This window comes from Marmota monax, unplaced genomic scaffold (genome assembly GCF_021218885.2).
Source record: "Marmota monax isolate L192 unplaced genomic scaffold, Marmota_monax_Labrador192_F-V1.1 WCK01_AAM20220418_F8-fsc00081, whole genome shotgun sequence".
NCBI classification, from domain to species: domain Eukaryota; kingdom Metazoa; phylum Chordata; class Mammalia; order Rodentia; family Sciuridae; genus Marmota; species Marmota monax.
The window spans coordinates 1,781,330-1,801,358 of NW_026695234.1; the positions used below are offsets into that span (position 1 = coordinate 1,781,330).

The 20,029-nt window shown below is 40.2% G+C and overlaps 1 long non-coding RNA gene across 3 annotated transcripts in view; it reads left to right on the top strand.

The window, feature by feature from the left end:
* LOC124088890 (uncharacterized) overlaps window positions 1–20,029 on the top strand; it is a 259,076-nt gene that overhangs the window by 123,573 nt on the left and 115,474 nt on the right. For all 3 annotated transcript variants that reach the window (XR_009226172.1, XR_009226170.1, XR_009226171.1), the window contains exon 3: window positions 17,008–17,084. This is a non-coding gene — a long non-coding RNA (uncharacterized LOC124088890). The remainder of the gene's footprint in view (window positions 1–17,007; window positions 17,085–20,029) is intronic.

The window sequence follows — 20,029 nt, forward strand, 5'->3', positions numbered from 1 at the left end:
ACTAATTTTAGTAATCCAAAGCAGACTTCTGATTCTTCTTCTTCTTCTTCTTCTTTTTTTTTTTTTTAAATGCACTTATTTGGGTTCTTGGACCATTGAGTTAGAATCACCTAGCTTGTGAAACCATTGGGCTGGCCTATGTCTCAAATTATTTCCTCTAAGTAGCCTGTGATCTTAGCAATTCATTTACAAGAAGTTTACCAGTTTTCATTAGTCATCATTGTGTGTTTATATGTCTTAAAATTCCTTCAATAGTCCATACTGACAGGATAGTCGTCGTACTGTTTCTCTAACTCTGATTGTCCTACAGTGAATTCCTTCAGCAGGATGTGCAGGCATACAAGTGTTGAAGTACCTAAGAGCAAAGTTCAACCTGAGTGGCTATTTATATACAACTTGCACTTGCTAGGAGAGCTTCACAGAGAAGTTCCCTTTGTAATACTGACAATTGTGACTTAAAAGCAGCAGGTTTACTTGTTGAATGATTTAATGGCCATTCATTCACTTACTCAGCCCATGAAATTGGCCCCATTGCAGAGCTCTATGAATTACTGTTCCCCACTCACCTTTGGAGAACTGAAATGAAGCTATGCATCTCCTAATAGCTGTATTTTCATCTTTTTTAAATTTTTTTTATTATTAGTTGTTCAAAACATTACAAAGCTCTTGACATATCATATTTCATACATTTGATTCACATGGATTATGAACTCCCATTTTTACCCCGTATACATATTGCAGATTCACATCGGTTACACATCCACTTTTTTACATACTGCCATAATAGTGTATGTTGTATTCTGCTGCCTTTCCTATCCTCTACTATCCCCCTGTATTTTCATCTTGATTCACTTGGGAAATTATGGCTTCATCTTTACCTGGCATAGGTGATGTGTCTTCCTCTGTCACTCTATTGTTTTGTTTCCTCAAAAGAATCTTCCTTTTTGGTTCTTCCTTTGATCACAGAAGAATAATTAACAAAGGCTCATAACAAAAAGGGACTTTTTTTATACAAATAGGGGCAAGTCATGATTGGATAATAGAAATTTGATTCTCAAAAATACCATGAAATCTAGGGGATTTTCCCATTACACTGAACATGTTCTTTATTGGATCATATCAGAACAAATGAGTGAATGTGCACACATTTTGAATTTGTTTAGATTTTTTTCACATTATAAGCAAATGCCTGACAAAACTTGACACTAAAAAAATCAGTAAGTTAGACTTTAGCCTCCCAAGGGCTTATGAGCATCTCCAGATAGTGGCAATGTGTTCCTGCCTTCTAAGAGGTGGGGAAATGGCATTTTAAAGCATAGTGTACTAGGAAAGGTGATTAGTAAACTGTAAAAACTTGGGGATTAGAGATTCTAGCAATCTGTTCACTACATATCTTGACAATTAGATATAATTAAATAGGTCCAATTCACTCACTTATCTTAGAAAATATAAGGCAGCATAAGACACTGGTGAAGAAATACTGGGAGGGGAGCAGAAGACTTGGTTTTCTTCTTCTTGCTTGACCATGAGCCTCTTTGGAGTCTGCCCACTCAGAGATTAAGGGCAGGCGGATCAGGCTCTTACTTTCCAGTGGTCTTTAGGGTTTGTTGCAGGAATGATGAAAGCATTATGAATTGAAAAATTTTGCAGCTATGCAGTGGCTCACCAGGATACAACTATGGTAAAAGCACAAGCATTGAGGCCATGCAGGCTGCTGTTTAAATTTCAAACTCTGTTACTTCCTATGATAAAGGCATGTATCTTTTTTGAGTCACAAAAATGTGGTTTCAACTTTAAAATGGAGATAATATACCCAAAGGAAGTATTCAGCATACCAAAGAGATACCTGCACACCCATGTTTATTGTAGCACTATTCACAATGTTCAAGATATGGAGTTAGCCTAGGTGCAATCAACAGTTGAATGGATAAAGGAAATGTGATATTTATACACAGTGGAGTATTATTTAGCCATAAAGAAAAATGAAATCCTGTCATTTGGAGCAAAATGGTAGGAACTGGAAGACATTATGTTAAGTGAAATGAGCCAAACACAGAAAGACAAGTGCAGAATGTTCTCTTTCATATGTGGAAGCTTTAAAAAAAAAAAAAAGAAAGAAAAGTCAACCTGAAAGTAGAATAGTGATTGGAAAGGTTGTGTGTGGGTGAGGGTAGGAAAAAGGAGATTGGATTTGATCAGTGCATGCTATATAAATGTATACTGAATCCATTTAGTAAACATAATTAGTATGCTACTTAAAAATAAATAATATGGTGATAATAAAATTGTTAAAGAAAATATATAATTTAAGTATGAGAAACCCAAATACTTTACATGGTAGATATTCAATTTATGGTTACCTCATCATCATCTATTAGAAATAAGAAATTCATTTCCTAAGCATTCACTCATTCAACAGTTATTGTGAATGTTAACTACATACATTGAAAATTAGATATAATTTAATGAAAGCTCATGATGTCAATGGAGACCAAAATGGAATCGTTTAATGCATAGTAAGGGAATATAGTAGCTTAAATACTAAAGTTCATAAATGAATATTAATATTTAAATTGATCACTCATTTTGTTTTTGTTTTATGTTTAGATTTGCATATTAAAGCATACACGTTTCCACCCAATCTTCCTTGTGATTAGTAAGTTATAGTTGTCTCTCAGCGTCCACTGAGGATTGGTTCCAAACATCTGCAAGATACCAGACACTGTCAATGACTTATTATTTGCATATAACCTCTTCATAGCCTCCTGTATACTTTAAATCATTGTTAAGTGATTTATAATACTTAATGCAATGTAAATGTTTTATAAATAGTTACATTACTTAGTGAATCAAAACAAGAAAAAACATCTGTACGTGTTCAATACAGACATTTTTTTGTGAATATTTTTGATCCATGGTTGGTTGAATTCTCAGTTTCTGCATATGGAGGGCCAAATGTATGTGCAAGATGGCCACATCATAGAGTAAAGCTAGAACCTAACGAGTTAACTATGGGTATCTTTCAATGCCCAAGTTATACATAAACTCTGGGTTTGATTCTGGATGAAATGGAAGCTATTTGAAAACTTTGAGCAGAGGAGTATTATGAACTGACTATCTATGAAAAAGACTTCTGCAGCTTCTACATGGAGAAGGGATGGTTGAGGGGGCTGGAGGGAAAGCAGAGAGACTTGAAATAATAACGGGGAAACTTAATAGTAATTTGGATTTGAATGGCTGTGTTTGGAGATGGTGATAAATGGCCAGATCCTGGATCTAATGTGATGGCAGAGCTTCAGGTCGGCTAGCAGATTACAGTGTGGTGTGAGAGAAAGTGGCACCCAGGCTGACACCAAGGATTTGGGCCTAGGTAATGGGAGGGATGCCGCTGCTGCTTCTTGGGATAAGGAAGGCTGGAACAAGGAAGAAAAGTTTAAAGCAGAAGAGCCAGGGCACAGTTTCATAAGACTTAAATCTGAGAAGAATATTAGATACCCAAGTGCAGACGTGAGTGACAGTTGGACAGATGAGCCTAGATTTTAGGTGGAATTCAATGTCAGGGGCTGAGAGAGATCCCCCAGAGAGCGAATGCAGAGGGGAAAAGAGGATGAAGTCCCAACCCTGAGCCCTGGCACTTCAATGGCTAGAATCAGGGAGAGGAGAAGGAATCCACAAAGAACCAAATGCTGACAGCTGGAAGGAGAACAGAGAATGGTGTCAGAGAGACAAAGAAGAAAGCAAAGGAGGAAAGATGTTTGAAGGGAGTGACGTACTGTGTCCACTGCTGCCAACAAGCCACATAAGATGAGAACTGGGAATGAACTTGGAATTCAGCAAAGTAGAGGTTCATTGACAGACACTGGGCTGCTGGGGAGATGGGAAAGATGACCTGTTTGGGGATGGGTTTAAAAGAAAAGCAGAAGAGAAATGGAGATGGCAAGAATAGACAATGCTTTCAAGTATTTTACCCAAAAAGGGAAGAAAATAGAGGAGAATGACTCAAAGAAAACGTTGGGTCTGAGCAGAGATGATATGGGAATAACTATGGGATGTGGAAGTGAGGTTGACTATCCTCCGGAACAGGGTCCTGGAGGGTCCTGCTGATCCCAACATTGACCCTTTGGTTGCTGGGATTTGGGATGTCCAGGAGGTCCCAGGGGAGAGGCTAGGTTGGGAAAGGTGGGAGCAGGTAGTTAGAGGACTCACAGTAGAAGTGCTTCCTAACACGTCTGCTAGTGTTTCACTGTTTTAACAATCAGCAGGGTCGGGCCACGTGTGCCAGCTGAACAGAAAGCCTTTCAAAGCTACGGGGAGTGGTGTTTTCTTCTTCTTTTTATCTTTAGTTTTAAAGACAAGGAATATTGCGACATATTTTAATGGTGCTGAAAATGGCACCTGAAGACAGGGGAAGTTTTGAAAATTTGATGATATAAGAAAATAAGGTGAAAACTGTAGGAGAGCCTGGAGAAGGCAAATCAGGATGAGGCTAGTACATAGGGCTGGTTCGGATGGAAACAGCCTCTTTGTTCATTGTACCAGGGAGGAGCACAGAGGTGCAGACATCGTGGCTGCTGTGGGTGGTAGACAGAAGACATGTGGAATTTCTTTTCTAGGTACTTTTGTCTTCTCTGTGAAAGAAAGGACATTTATTCATCCTCAATTTTTTTTCTTCCTCAAGATTCCTACTCATTCACATTTAAACCAAGGTTTATGTAGAATTCTGGGAAACCTTGGTTACTAGACCAAATTTTGACTCAGAAACCTAACTCCTATCAGGAGACCCCTCCTTCACCATGGTTCCCTCCTATCTGTGGAACCTTGATTCCATCTCATCCCATGGATGATCTGAGTCTGATTTCCTTCAGAGCCAGGTAATTTCAAGTGTGTCAAGCCCTATTTCTGCTTTGCTATAGAATGAGGGAGTAAGGAAATAGTTCTTACCTTAGCCCTGTACCCAGGGCTACCATATAATCTGACTCATTTGTGGAAGAAAGAAGGGAGGGAGGGAGGGAGACAGGAAGGGAAGAAAGGAAGGAAGGAAGGAAGGAAGGAAGGAAGAAAAGTCAAGGTTTCATGGAGAAGGGCCACTGTTAATTTAGCTTAGTTAAATATGTTTATGCTCAGGAGATTTGTGTCTTATTTACAGCTAACCCCACCGTCTCATGTTTAGCATTTCAAGATTTTTGCCTGGGCTCAGGAATATATCCAAAATGGCTGAAGGATGACAGTGTTTGATTGCTTGCCTCTCTCTGTATCCCCGAAGTTAATATGATGCTTATCTGAGTGCAAAGGCACAGACAGGGAGAAATTTAATGCAAATTTTGCCAGGAGTCTAGTGCCACTTCACAAAATATTGATTAGGTGTCTGATTTGCTCTCCCCTGACAATGGGCCATAGGAATAAACCAATGAGGTGGGCTCAACTCCAGCTCGTCATGGTCATTCGATAAAGCCAGGCAGCCAATGAGGAGCAGCTACCTTTTGATTGGGTGAGAGGCCAGTGAAGGGGGGAACCATCTTAGCAACAGCAGAAAATATTGCACACGCCCTTGTACACACGCATAAACACAGACACCACGCTACCACCCTGCTGCAGTGAACAGTTGCTGATTGTGTCTCTTAAGGCTTTTGTTTTGCCACAGCCCCCCCCCCCCCCCCCCGCACTCCAAAGGGCAAGTTTCTGTTCTCAGATCACACCGCTTACCTGGTCAGACAGCCCATAATCCCTTTTTAATGGAATGCAGGGGCAATCCTGCCCTCTGCCCTCTCCAGCACATGCCTTATTAAGAGTGAACTTTGATCTGCAGGTAAACGGCACAGGCTCTGTTCTTGAAACGGACTGGACTGGTCTATTTCAGGGAGCCAGCCACACCACTGCCCTTCCTGACCCAAGGAGCCAGCCTCTCCCTGGCTGCAGCTGATTCTTATGCTTCCTGTAAGAACTGTGGAAGGATTTTGCCATGCTAAAGGAGGCTTCAGTGTTGTGGTTATTTTCCCTACAGGCTTCCCTTGTCATTGTTCTGTGGCCTCCAAATCCAGAGCCCAGGAAAGCTCTCCTGTTTGCAGTGTCGCATTTGGCAAGGACTGCCCTAGTCACTGGGCTCCAGACATTTAACACTCTCATTTGAAAGGCTCCCCTCCTCTGGTCTCCCCTGAGTTTTTATGTTTCCTGAGCTGCCCTTGTTCCCCAGATGCCAGGAATGGGGGCTGCCTGCCAATCCCTGGTTTCCCCAGATTAGTAGCTGCCATGGCCTTCTTGCTTCATTTCTACACCCACTCCAACACCCTGGCTCTGAGTTTATTGTGAGGGCAGTGGGGATGGCTGGTAACATGGTGATGGGGGACATGTTGGCTTCCAGCATCATTTTTTCCTCCATGAACTTTGTTTCTTTGCTCTGATGGCTGGTTTCAGCATGAATCTTTGATCTGAGAACATCTGCCCACGGATTAGCCAGTCCTGCTGGTGGTTCTTACGAATGTCCCCTGATGACAGTTGTAATTCACTCTGGGTAGTAAAACCGGTGAGGACAGCGTTCACTCTAAGAGGCCAGTGGCTGTATTTTGTACTAGAGAAAAGGAAGTTGAGATGATGTCATAGGAATTGTCCAGTCCAAGAAACATTATTGGCTAGGAAATGGTAGCCAGTTGTTTTCCTTATTCTTGCCTTCAAAACAAAGGGAAATGGCATGAAATGGAAGCAAGAGAGAATTAGGATAGACATGAAGAATGACTTTCTGCATATTAGGTTTAATAGAGGGTAGGACATATTACCAAGTGGTCATTTAGCATTTCTTTCATTGGAGTGGCTCCAATGCCCTTCTCCTGGGGTTTTGATCAGGTGCTTTCTCATAGATGCAATAGAACGTGTTTGATGGGGTGTAGCTCAGTGGTAAAGCATTTGTCTAGCATGGGAGAGGTTCTGGGTCTGATCCTCAGTACAACCAAACAAAAACAAAGCAAAAACCCCAAGTAAAACAAACAAGCAAAAAACCAAGAGTGAACATAATGGCCTACATGGCATTATGGTACGGCTTTGGAGTCAGACTGGTCTGGATTGAAGTCATAGCTCAGCTAATAATATGGTGTTAGCCGATTTCTTAACTTCCCTGGGCCTTTTTTAAAATCTTTAAAATAGGAGTCATGCTATCAACCATTAGGTTTAAATCAAGTCCTATGTACAAAATGCATAACTTAGGCCTTAGCATGTAGTCTGTACTCAGCAATGTTGGCTCTTCCTCCAATTCTAGAATTCTCAGACCTTCATTCCATCCATAGACCCATGGACACAGTACTATTAGTTAATTTAAACTGTTTTAAATATCTACCGAAAGCCCAGTGCTGTGGTGAACGTCTGTAATCCCAATGGCTCAGGTGCTGAGGCAGGAGGACCACAAGTTCAAAGTCAACCTCAGCAACTCAGTGGGGCCCTTAGCAAATTAGCAAGACCCTGTCTCAAAATATATGGGTTGGGGGTATGGCTCAGTGGTTGAACACCCCTGGGCTCACTCCCAAGTACCAAAAAAATAAAAAAAAATGAACTAAAGCTTGGCATTAGAAAATCTAAATGTGGCTTCTGCCCATGATAATTTATATTTTAGGGCAGAAAAGAAGACAAATTAGTTCTAAAACAGGGAGTAACTGAGGCAAGGCAAAATTAATGTCAAGTGGGTTAGAACCATTGGAGGAAACTTGCAGGAAGGTTAGAACTTGAATAGGGCCTGAAGGAAGGGCTAGGATTTGCACAGGTGTAAAGGATAAAGTCAGGAAGAGGGTGTCTCCTTCCAGGTGATAGTAGCAGGAATGGCATGCTGTTGGGAGAAAATATGAAAGTGACTATGGAGAGGAGGGGAGGGGAGGGTGAAGAAGGGAGAAAGAGAGCAGAGGGGAGGGGAGACAAGCTGTTGAAGGAAGGGAGAAGCTTCTTCAAGTACATTATAAAAAGCTCGGGCCCTATTATTAGGCAAATCCTGGTTTCAGTTCAGAAACCATCATTTAAATTCTTGCAACTCAGTTTCCATAGCTATACAATGGGCAAAATAGTGAGGATGAAATGATACTGAAGAAGATAAAGTGCTTCAAGTATGTGTGACTACAAAATCCATGTTTTAATGAACACACACACAACTGTGTTCATAACAGGGCCGCCAGGCACATTTTTTTTTACTGCGAGAAATAAATAGATAACAAGTCACAGCTATGAACTATGGCCGATGGAATGAATTCTTGCCTTGTAGGACTTCTCCAACAATGGATCTTTGGTCTTCTCCCTCCCAGACAGCTGCTTATCCTTACTTCTCCCTTTGTGGATGTGATTTAGCACATAAAATTTTCCCTCTTATTTCCCCATTTGCATGCTTCTATTAAGTCTTGGATTTGGTTAGACCTGCATCTGTTGAAACAGCTAGCCAATAATAGAAGCCCCACAGGGACTTCTGGTCTGGTTTCAGGAGTGGGTCTAACAAGTGAGGTCTAGGTCAGGAAGTTATTAGCTGCAGAGTCAGGGAATATATTCAGCTGTCATCACTTTTTAATTAAAAATAGCTTGGTGGCATGTACATCCCAGCACTCTTTTGTAGATAGTGGGGCACCACCCTTTCCTGTGAGCTGTTTCCTACCCAAGAAGAGGGTATCATCTCCCTAGTTCAAGATCTCTGGGTCTGGTCCAGAAACCACGAGAAACTTGATCGTTTGTGGGGAACAGGCACAGTGGTATCCTGGAACCGGCTCTGAGTAGCTCATGAGCTAACCCTCTACATTATCTCTTGCCACCTCTGCCTTCAATAGTGGAGATTGGTTGGGAAATGAGACACCATGGAAATGTACAAATGCTCCAGATCAGGGCTTTATTTCCCTGCACATCAGCATATTTCATATTAACCATCACATTCCTGAAGGAAAGGCAGGATAAATTCCCACTTGGTAATTTCTGCAGAAAACCATTGGGAGACAGGATTTTTCATACTCCAGATTTTGTTTCATTTCCATTAAATTAAAGTCACTCATTTTATTGCTTGGTTAGAATGGAAACTTGAGAAGCAACATGGGATCATTTTTAAAGCCTGTTCAGATTAAGGTAAAATCCTTCCTTCTTAAAAAAATTACTTGTCCATGGCTTTGACCATGTTCACCTAATTGTTCTAAACCTCCATTTTTCTCATTTGTAAAATGGGAAAAATAATGGCATGGACTACTTCAGGTCACTGTGGATATTCAATGATATCTTTCATGTAAAGCACCTAGCACTTCATACCCACCATGGAAACAATTAGGCAGTAAACATGGGGGACTTTTGGTCAGTGTTTGGAATTCTGGTTGGAGGACATAATGCAAATTGGGTGCCCACTGAATGTGTTCCATCAGGCTTGTAGTGAGTGTAGATGTTTAATAAGGACATTATTGGACACACAGTTATCTGAGCCATGAGATAGCATAAGCAGTGAAATGCATTAATAGTGTGCCACGGCACTTAATTAAAATGCTTAATTTATTACTCTGGTGGGTTTTTTTTTTCATTTAAAAATGTGCAAAACAAAACAGAACACAGTAACACACTCTCTTAAATTGACATTACACACAAATTATACATTCAGCATCTATAGAAATATGCAAACAAGGCATCAACATATCTGCAGATTCCTCATCAGAAAGTATTTATTCAGTGCTTATTTTCTACTGGCCCACCAAAACAAAATGATTTTTGACAACTTTAGTTTCTTCGCTTTTGGAATTTATGGTATGAAAGAGATAATACCGAGAGCTCTCTCCTAAGTAGGCAAATAGACGAAAGAGAAGGAGAGGGCAAGAGAGGATATTTTAAAGGTAGAATAACATTTTTGTATCAAAAGTTAATTCATAGAAATATTAAGTCTCTTACCTGTGTGATGAGATATAAATTCACTGAGATGAGCACAGTTAGCCTCTTTGGAATCTCATACATGGGCAAAGAGACTCCAATTAAATTCAGTTGCCTGTGCTGACTAATTTTAATTTTTTTTAAGTGTAGTTTTTCTTTTCCAGAGTTACTGGACCAGCATGAGGGGCCAGAGGCAAAGTTCACCCAACATTTAGCAGTTCATGTATCTCCAGGGCTCTCCTGGTTTCAGTGCTTCTAGTGAGCTCTGAAATCCAATATTCTTTGCTCGGCTCCTCTGAATTGTGAATCTTCAATACTCTCCAGGTGAGCATCTCTAATCAAGCTGCATTACAATCACCTGGAATACTTGTTAAAATGCCGATTCTGAGGCCAAGGCCAGCCTTTACATCATGCTGAAGGGACCTAGAAGTCTGCATTTTATCATGGGCCTTAGAACATGGTTCTCTGTCCCAGTTACTCTGTTGATCCCACCCACTGAGCAAGGCTACTATCCTCTGCCTCCTTTATTTATTTGTTTACTTACTTATGTATTTATTTCAGTCTCTAGCCTGGCTACTCACATTGCCTCCTAATTGTTATCCTCTTTACTGTATTCAAAATCAAATGGAGCAAATTTAAATCTTACATGTCAGATCTAGCCCTGCGATAATTTAGTCTCTTTACTAAGACAAACAAGGCCCTCTCCAGCCTTCCTCTCCTGCTCCATCCACTCACCTGCTCCTCAGCCGCTGGAGCCATGCTGAAGGTTTTTGCTGTTCTCTCAAGACTCTAGGCCTTTGCTCCTGTGGGAGCCTCTAGCTAGAATGGCCATCTCTCATCCTGTTCCTGGCTGTCTGACAAACACCCACTCCTCTTTAGCATAGCAACTCAAGAATTACCTCTTCTGTGCTGACTTTACTAGCCTAGTTCCTTCTTTATTGTTCTCACTCCTTTTCCAATCTGTATTTTCTTCAATGCTGTACTTACAATACTTTGCCACAGCGTTGGTTGACAGGTCTGTTTCTCCCTTGAAGTCCCAGCTCATGTCTTACTCCTCTTGGCATCTCAAACAACATATTCATGTTTTCCCAAATAAACAGATGAACTCATGAACTGCATAACAGAGATCCATGTAAATTTGCAGCTCAGGAGTTGGGTGCATCGCCCTTCTTTTGGTGTTGTAGATCTCATCAGAATTTTGTCTGAAGGTCACAGACAAAATGAAATAGCTTGGAGCTTTTCATATGCAAGCAGGCTCAACCCAGCTTTACTGATACATGCTAGAACTGATACAACCATAAAATGTTCTTTCATGATATGGAGATAACAGAGGGAAAATATTATTTCATTTATTTATGAAACTAGTGTCTTTGTTATATAACCTCAGAGTGAATTAGGGTAAATGAGCAATCTATATGGCAAATCTAACTGTTCTTTTACTTAATTGGTTGATTAAATTTCCTAGCAAATGAAAACTGAGTACTACTTATTTGCTACAAATCCTTTCTCTTGTCTAAATTTCATTTATTTCAATTAATTTCCCATCATTTCTTCTTTTTAACAGTATACAGTGTGATTTGGATATTTCACAGTTTTCTTATAAGGTTACAGTTCAGAGGCTAAACATAAGAAGCCAAAGACTTTCAATTCTACCATCCAAAGCAATTTTAAGAATCAGTGCTTGCCCTTACATGTTCCTAGTGGGAATGTAAAATGGAACAGCTACTTTGGAAAAACAGTTTGGCTGCTTCTTAAAAAGTTAAATGGAAAAATAAAGTAAGAGTTGTTAATGCCACTCCTAGGAATCTACTCAAGAGAATTGAAAAAAAAAAAAAAAAACAATATCCACTAAAAGACTTGTACATGAATGTTCATAGGAGCATTATTCATAATAGCCAAAGGGGAAAAACAACCTAAATGCCCATCAACTGATGAATGAACAAGCACAATGAAGCATATCCATGCAATAAAATACTATTCAACAATAAAAGAAAGTAAAATACTGATACATACTGCAACACAGATGAACCTCAAAATCATGTTAAAGAAAAAAGTCACTTAGAAAGAATGGCTTCTTTTCAAAACCAGTACATACTGTTGTGTTCAATTTATATGGGATATCCAGAAAAGACAAACTCATAGACATAGAAAGCAAACAAATTTATAGACACAGAAAGCAAATCAGTGGTTGGACTGGGCTGGAAAGGGGTTGTGGGGTGGGGCAGAAGGGATTGACTGCAAACAGGCCTGAAGAAACTCTGAGTGATGCTAGAGAGATTCTGAAACTGGGTCATGATGATATTTGCCAGGTTCTACAGATTTACAAATCATCCTTGAATTGACGGACCGTAGTGTTTATCCATCATAAGTGATAAACACTATGGTATGTAAATTATGCCTCAATGAAATTGGTTGAAGTTGGCACTTGGTTACCATCATATTTTTATTTCAGTGATATTATAGTTTCAGAAGCCTTTCCCAGGAAATGTAAAAAAAAAAAAAGTCTTTAATCACAGAATCCAGATTTTAAGTTGGTTTCTTTTCTTCTCCTCAAACCCCTGAGGCCCTTCACCTTTATACGGGTGGAGACATATTCAGAATGTAAAAAACTTCCTTCCCCTTCAAACTAATTAAGTAAGCTCTGATGACATCAGCTGTATTCGCAGCACACCTGATTAAGGCCATGATACTAATTAAATTCTTGAATGATTAGAAATGCAAATTGTCAGGCCTTGTACAGCAACAGGCATTGCTTCCTGGCTCTAGAATAATAAGTCAGGGAAATGATCAGGCTCATCTTGAGTTTGCCCTGAGTAAGAAAATAATAATAACTATGAATGGCTAAAACTTACCTATTTACAAGGGTCAAAATTTCCCTAGTAGAGTTAGCTTTTTTCTAGGTGAGTTCATTGAGAAGTGCTGTGACAGGGTAGGATGACCCCGAGCTTTAGGGCTGCACAGAAAAGAGTTCAAATTCTGCTCTGTCACTTACCAGACATGATTGTTGCTTAATTTAGTTTTATTTCTTCTAGCCCACATATCTGTAATATGGAATCTGATTCTTTATCTCAAAGAACTTAGAGGCTGATTAAATGAGATCTTTTATGTGTCATTGGGTCTTACATTAATAAATGGAATCCACTCAAAGGCTTAGTAAGGCAAGGAGTCTTATCACTTTATTCACTCAACACACACTGACTGAGTGGTCTACTGTGAGAAATTGAAGGTCCAGTGATCCATTTGCAGAATATAGTATTTAGCCTTAAAGGTAAAATTGGGATGTAAGAAAAGCAGCTGGAGGGGAGAGCAGAATGGAAAGCTAAAAGCAGGTAACACCAGAGTGTGACAAATTCATGGCCCCTTGATAAACAGGAGGTGAGGGGGAAGGATTGACCAAACCAGCAGAGATACACTCAACCCAAGAAGGCCTTCCTGCCACAAGAGAGCAAAGGGAGGTGGGCACAACTAAAGGTACATTTCTTTAAATAACCCAATAGGAGATAGTAAAACCTATTTGACATTTGGGAAGGCTGCACATACCATGGTACTCAGACACTGAGGAATCAGGGTGGGGATTGGGGGACCTTGTGCACTAGGGAATAAACGCTGATTGTAATTGCTCTAGGTGTGTCTGCTCCCCCAGATACCAATCTTGCAAGACCATCATTAAAAGCCTCACTTCTCTGTACCTTTTGTCTCTCAGTTCATTCTTTGGGTTTGGAGAGGTGAGCATGTTTCTCACATCTACTATCCACTTATTCCTCAAATTCAGCAAACATTGTGTGGACATCTGCTATATTCATGCCATTCTTAGTGTTCTAGATGCATCCATGAGTTTAAAAAAACAAAATCTATGTGGATAATAACTATAAACACTATCAATAACTAAATGTTTTTGTGTTAGATATAATAATATGTCCTGTGGAAAAAGAGCAAAATGAGTAAGAAGGATCTGGAGTCATGGAGGTAGGGTATATAAATGATGAGTTACAATTTCAGGTGGTCAGGGAAGGGCTCATTGAGTAGGTAAAATGTGAGGAAAGCCTCAAAGGAGTTAAGGGAGGTAGCCATCATCCAGAGATGTCTGGGGAAGAGTTGAATAAACATCTAGTACAATGATGCTCAAGTGCAATGTGCTAGAAACCTTTACAGGGCATGGGTAGGGAGGGTAATCACCCTGGAGATACAAGGGTAAGCTGAAGAGTAAGAACCTCGTTCAAACTCTGCCTCCATCCCCTGCCTGTCATGTCATCTTTGGCTTGTTATTTAATATCTCTGAGCATATAGCCCTTCGTCTACAAAATGAGATTTGAATATCTATTTCCAAAAAGATTACCTGTCCCAAAAGATTGAAGCATTCTCTTACTCCGTGACCTCTGAAGCTGGAGTTTGTAGGTTATATTTCAGCAGAAAAAGCAGAACAGAGGCTGTATTTTATTTCTGTCTACTTGTGATCCATTCAGCATCTTGCATCCCCTTCCACTGAGCTCATTCCAGTACTGCATCAGGTTGGTGGGCAGTGAGGAGACAGGGCTGGCTGAGGTTGAAGAACAATTGTGGGATATGAAAAAAGATGTAGCTATAAGAGAGAGAAGCATTAGTTTATTCTCTCAACAAGTAGTTGTTACAGAATGAATAAACTAATCCAGCTATCTACTGTGTTCTGTATGCACTTATTGCATTGAAAAAAACAATGCAGAGAGTGGTTTTAAATATTAAGATGATCAATTTTATATACATATAAATGCACGTGTGTGTGTGTGTGTGTGTGTGGTTTTCTCAGAATCAACTATACATCAAAGGTGACTCATATGCTTTTGTTAGGTACTTCTGGTGAATTGTGTGTCTGAGTTTGAGAGAACAGGATCCTGGTATCTTCTTTAATGTAATTCCTCTCAAACTTTCCTTTGGTTCCTTGCTGGATGTAAATGGTATAATGGAAAGAACACAGAATTCAGTTAGGAGATCTTAATTCAACAACTACCTCTTCAAGACTGAACTGTATGACTTGCTATTTATCTCCTCTGAGCTTTATTTTCCTCACTTATATAATAACAATGAAACCTCTACATTGTCTGCCTCCCAAACATCACAGGGCAAATGAGGAAATGCATTTGAAATCACTTGGTCAACTATACATGTTAACCTGAAGTGCGGTGAGGGGTTACTGTTGAAGAAAGAGGCTGATGGAAACTGGGGGATGGTCAGTTATTTGTTGTAAAAAGAATAGTTTTGGCATTTCTCCACTGGGTAGACGTTTGGTGCTAATTTATGCACATTAGTTAATTTTGTTTTGCTGGGGGTTCAGATGGGACTCCCTGATGGATGTGCCATCCATGACAGAGTCAAGAAAAGCACATGGCTCAATACTGTGATCCTTTCAGGGTTGGAACTAAAGGAGAAGGGCTCTTGAGAAGCATGGGTTTGGCTGACAATTTCAAAGTCATCTGCTCATGGAAACCCTGCTGAGGCCCAGAAAGTCGGATGAGTAAAGAAAACTCTCCTTCCTTTAACACCCTTGGGGGCGTTTTCCACCCAGCACTTCAGCCGTCTGGGTTTTCCATGCCAGGCATATAGGAAGGTACTGCATTCACAAAATGGTGCCTGGTGGTGCCATGCCCTTCTTTCCAAGCTCTGAAACCATCTGGGCTAGCTGCAAGTGAGAAGAAGAAAGTGGCATACTCTTCCATGCAGAAAAACACTTTTAGGAGTGAAATTTAAGACATATTCTTGGGAAAAAGAGAATTACTCAGGAGAATGACAGCAAGATGCTCTGTAAAATTAAGTGTGCCTGGTTACAGCATTAATTGGGTGTGGCAGAGAAGAATCACTGAATTAAGAATCATTCAACCTGATAGTGGGACATGAGGCATGTGAACCTTTGCATCTCTGCTTGTGGGTTCATCACACTCTGGGAGCTGCAAGCTGCTATGAATGGGACCAAGGTTTTTGCATTTTTTCTTCTCGCTCCAGGGCTCACCCCTTGTGCCTGGCATTCTGCAGTCACTCAGCACTTGTGACTCAGTGGAATGGTGGCACTATCTCTGTCCATGCAATCAGGCTGGTTAGGAAAGAAAGGCTATCCCTGAGTTTACCATGGGTAACTCTCCTCAATGTACTACAATCCTCAATATTTGGGGATGATTTTCAATTGGTCAAAACATTTCTCTTCTTTGGTACCCATTCATTTGCCCTATCACATGGGCTAGCTATGGGCCAGGGTGCAAGCTTGCTGTGGCCTCTTTCTATGAGGCTGACATCCCCAGACATGCTGGATGGTCCAGAGGTGACTGTAATGTCTTACGGGTATTAATAATTGAGATATTGATAATCAAAAGTGTCTTATAGTGGTAAAACATGTAAAAATCAATTTGATAGCTATTTAGAAATTTTCGATTTCATTTGAACTTTCCATGTACAACTTTGAGTATAAATTTCCTAACTTCTGTAATGACTGACTGTAGGCAATTCTTTGAATACTCCTGCCACAGGAAGTGTTCCAGGACAGCTAAACAACATTTCATTTCCTGGATCTTCCTGTTAAAACATCTTAGTATTAGTTTGCTTATTCTTTTTGTCATGATGTGTTTATCAACATTGAAGTTCTTTGCTTTGCTTATAGTGCAAAATATTAGATTTTTTTTCTTAATTTTCTCTTCTTTTTGTATTTTTCTGACAACACATGTAATTTTTATCCCTCCATCTTAAAAGCCAGGCATTGGGTGTTCCTCAATAGAAAATTATTAACTGGGAGATTTTAATCAAATTCCATATTTACTCTTTCAACATATTTTATTTTTTAAAAAATATTTTTTATTAATTAATTTCATTACTAAGCTTCTTGTAGAATTTCCCAAATTCTTTCCAACTTACTCATGAAATCATGATTTTCTGTGTGTCATAAGGTGAAAACGTTAGGGTAATACTGCTATAAATTATCCGTGTTGCAGTTTTTTACCTTGGGAGATTAGATGTAAGTAGAAACAATGTTAATCTTGGCAGAAGGGATTTGTTAGAGGAATCCAAGATGTTTCTATGTTCATTTTTAAAGTGCCATTGGCTAAGATGGTAAGATAAAGAGGGACACTTTATTTTTTGTGAACAGTATTTCTTAATGATGGACGTTTCCTGATGGGATTGAATGTGTCTCTGCAGATGCCTCCCTTCCCAGCTGGATCACCTTGCTTCCTTCAAGAAAAAAGGGGTGGAAAGAGCCCACAGGAACTGAAAAGGTAAATAGCTCTACATCCAGCACACCAATCTTTGAAATTAAACATGGATTTTACAGACTGCAAAATGTCAGAGTCATACTAGTCATACAATTTATTAAACTACATTTAAATGAAAAGTAAGTGGTAACTCTTCTATTTAAAAATTAATTGAACAACTGCTATTAGATTGAATTGAAACACTTAGATTTCATTTCTACTGATTAAATACACCCAGTATAGGAGGAAAAAAAAACCCATAAATGGATCTGAAACTGACCTTAGATTACTTTCCCAGGGTGGCGGAAGTGTGTGGAAGGTGGTGTCCCCTTTCTCGGCAGGGCTGGGAGAAGGTTAACCTGCAGTTGAATGGCTGTCCCTGGGCAGGGAGGGCACAAGGCACCAACTCAGTGGTCTCAGGAGTATGATTGTCATGGTTAGTGAATGAAAATACAATACATGCAATATTTAGATCACACACTAAAACTTTATTTGTTGCTTCTCAAAATTTAACCGAATATTCTGTTTTTATCTAGTGACTCCACTTAGATCCCTTTCCCTCCAATTTTCCCCTGAGAAACTGTTAAGAATGAAAAAAAAGTGGTGATGGTGGAAATCTGCCAGGTAGTAAGTGGGTAGTGTAATTGGGGGGAGGGGTGGAGACATAGCATCATTCTTGTGTCATTTATTTGGGGGGAGATTTCACAGGATTCCTAGGGGCCAGGTGCTGATCAACTAGGGTTCAAGTCAGCACTGATTCTTGAAGAAGACCAGAAATTACACACAAAAAGAAGAAGATAGGAGTTGAGGAAGGGCATCACATTCAGAGAAGACAGCATGTACAAGAGGGGTAGAATAATCTCAGTATCCTCTCCGTGACACCAATCTGATCTTCCCAGAGGCCATCCCTCCTTCCTTTCCCCATACTATCATTGTCCTTTTCTGAAGACCTTATACTTTCTGCTATAGGGACATCTGTAATTGAAACCCATCACAGTAGTAGTTGGTAGGTAGGATATGGGACAAACCCTGGACACATCTACCAAGTGAGCCAAGAACACAGATGCTTTTAATAGAAGATTGACAAGGCACACACATCAAAAGTTTCAACAATTTTTTCAAGCAAGGCAACATTTTGTTATATATATGCACCTAAGTCAACTATGAAGATTGATTCATATAACATCAGACCTGAGGTATCTATTTCCCATGAGAGAAGGAACAATAAGAAAGCAGACCAAATGGAAAAACAAGGAAAATTCCTTGCATTCCCTAAGGTTTATCCTGGGGCCACCCCATACTGCTAAAGTATATGAGGAAAAGCTCTTTGTTGTACATCTCAGCAGTCGACTGCTTTTGAATGTTATCTTTTAGAGGAGAGAGGTTGTCTCTTCCCTAGTCCTTGAAGTTCTCTTATAAACTTTATGATATTATGTGAATAAATAAGTAAGAACATGCTTTCTTCTTCTTGGAGGCACACAAAAGGAGGGCATTGTGGGAGGGCAATTTTCTTGCTGTCCTTTTCCATTAATGGTATGATTTAGAGACAAGCCTATGCAGACTATGTCTTCTAATAGATTTAAGATTTAGATATCTGGCCCTTTTTAAATTTGTTTGTTTGCTTTAAAATGTTGGTTGCCAGAGCTCTATCATTTATGATAGGTTGGGGGTTTCCTTGCTATGGTTTTGTTTTGGTTTGGTTGCTGGAGCTGAGGGAGGTGTTTTGGGGAGTTATACTTTGCTCAACAGCTGTCTAAGGGTTCGAAGTGGTTCAACCTTGTTTTTTTTTTTCCCTGAGAAAGAGCCATCTCTGATTCTCTCAGCCATCTGGAAAATTTGTCTTTTTCCAGACTTTGAGGAGAGTGTGGTTTCGTTTGCTTCCCTAGTCCACAGTGCCCCTGTTTGGGACGAGGTTAACACCACCCTGGGTCCATTGAGGGTTGGTTTCTGCTCTCTGGCGCCACCTGCTGTAACCAGCTGCACTCACAGGCTTCCTGGTCTCCAGCCCCAGGCTCCCAGCAGGAGCCAGAGCCAGAACCTCAGCCCAAGCAGATGTTGTACAGGCTGCCAAATTTCTGTCCAGACCTTATCTGTGCTGCCTCCACTGGATCCCTCGCTCAGAATCCCAAGTGTCCCCAGATGACTTGTCTCAAGTCACGCAGACCCTGAGCTCCTGGGCCAGAGAGAGGGAGCCTGCCAGTTTGGGGGTTGCTGACCAGTGGCTCTTGCCAGTGACAGTGTGGTCAGTGGAGGCCACCTCTCCTTAGCAGTGAAAATGCACATGGATTTCTTTCAAAGTGTCAATAGGCACAAGGAACTTATTCTCTAATGGACTTTCCATTGTGTCCCCAATGTGTCCCCTGATTGAGCCCTCAAGTATTTCCCAAGTTGCTCAGGAATTGAAATTTATTTTCCTCCGCTCTGGACTTTTCTACATTCTCACATAAATTAGCAATTCTAACCCCAGGACCACAAAGAAAGTGAAGTGCTGATTTTTGCTAGATTTTTATTAGGAGAGTTACCCCATTTCTCCCTGTTCCAGATTGAAGTTCTCTTAATGGCAGGTACTTACTCATTTGTTCCTCCTCCATCACAGGCAGCCTGGCACATAGTAGGTGCTTCATAAAACATGGTGAAATGAGTAGTCTCTAGCTGATCAAAATCCTTCTTAAAGTTCTTTTCTATTTGGCTATGAGAAGGGAAAACTGTCAGATTTGAGATTCTGAGAGTTCATATCTAATATAAGCCCCCACCCTGAATAAAGTTGACTTGGTAGAAAAAAATTAAGGGGATTAGTAATAACAATTTCTATTATCACCGATAAGAATGAGGGTGATGACTAACTAATGTCTCCTGAAGTTAGAAAAAAAATAGAAATACATGCTTGCAGGAGAGAATTGGTTTGATATAAGATAGAACTTCCGGAGAGCCAAGGTTACAGGATACTCTTGTGAAATATAAAGTGGAGT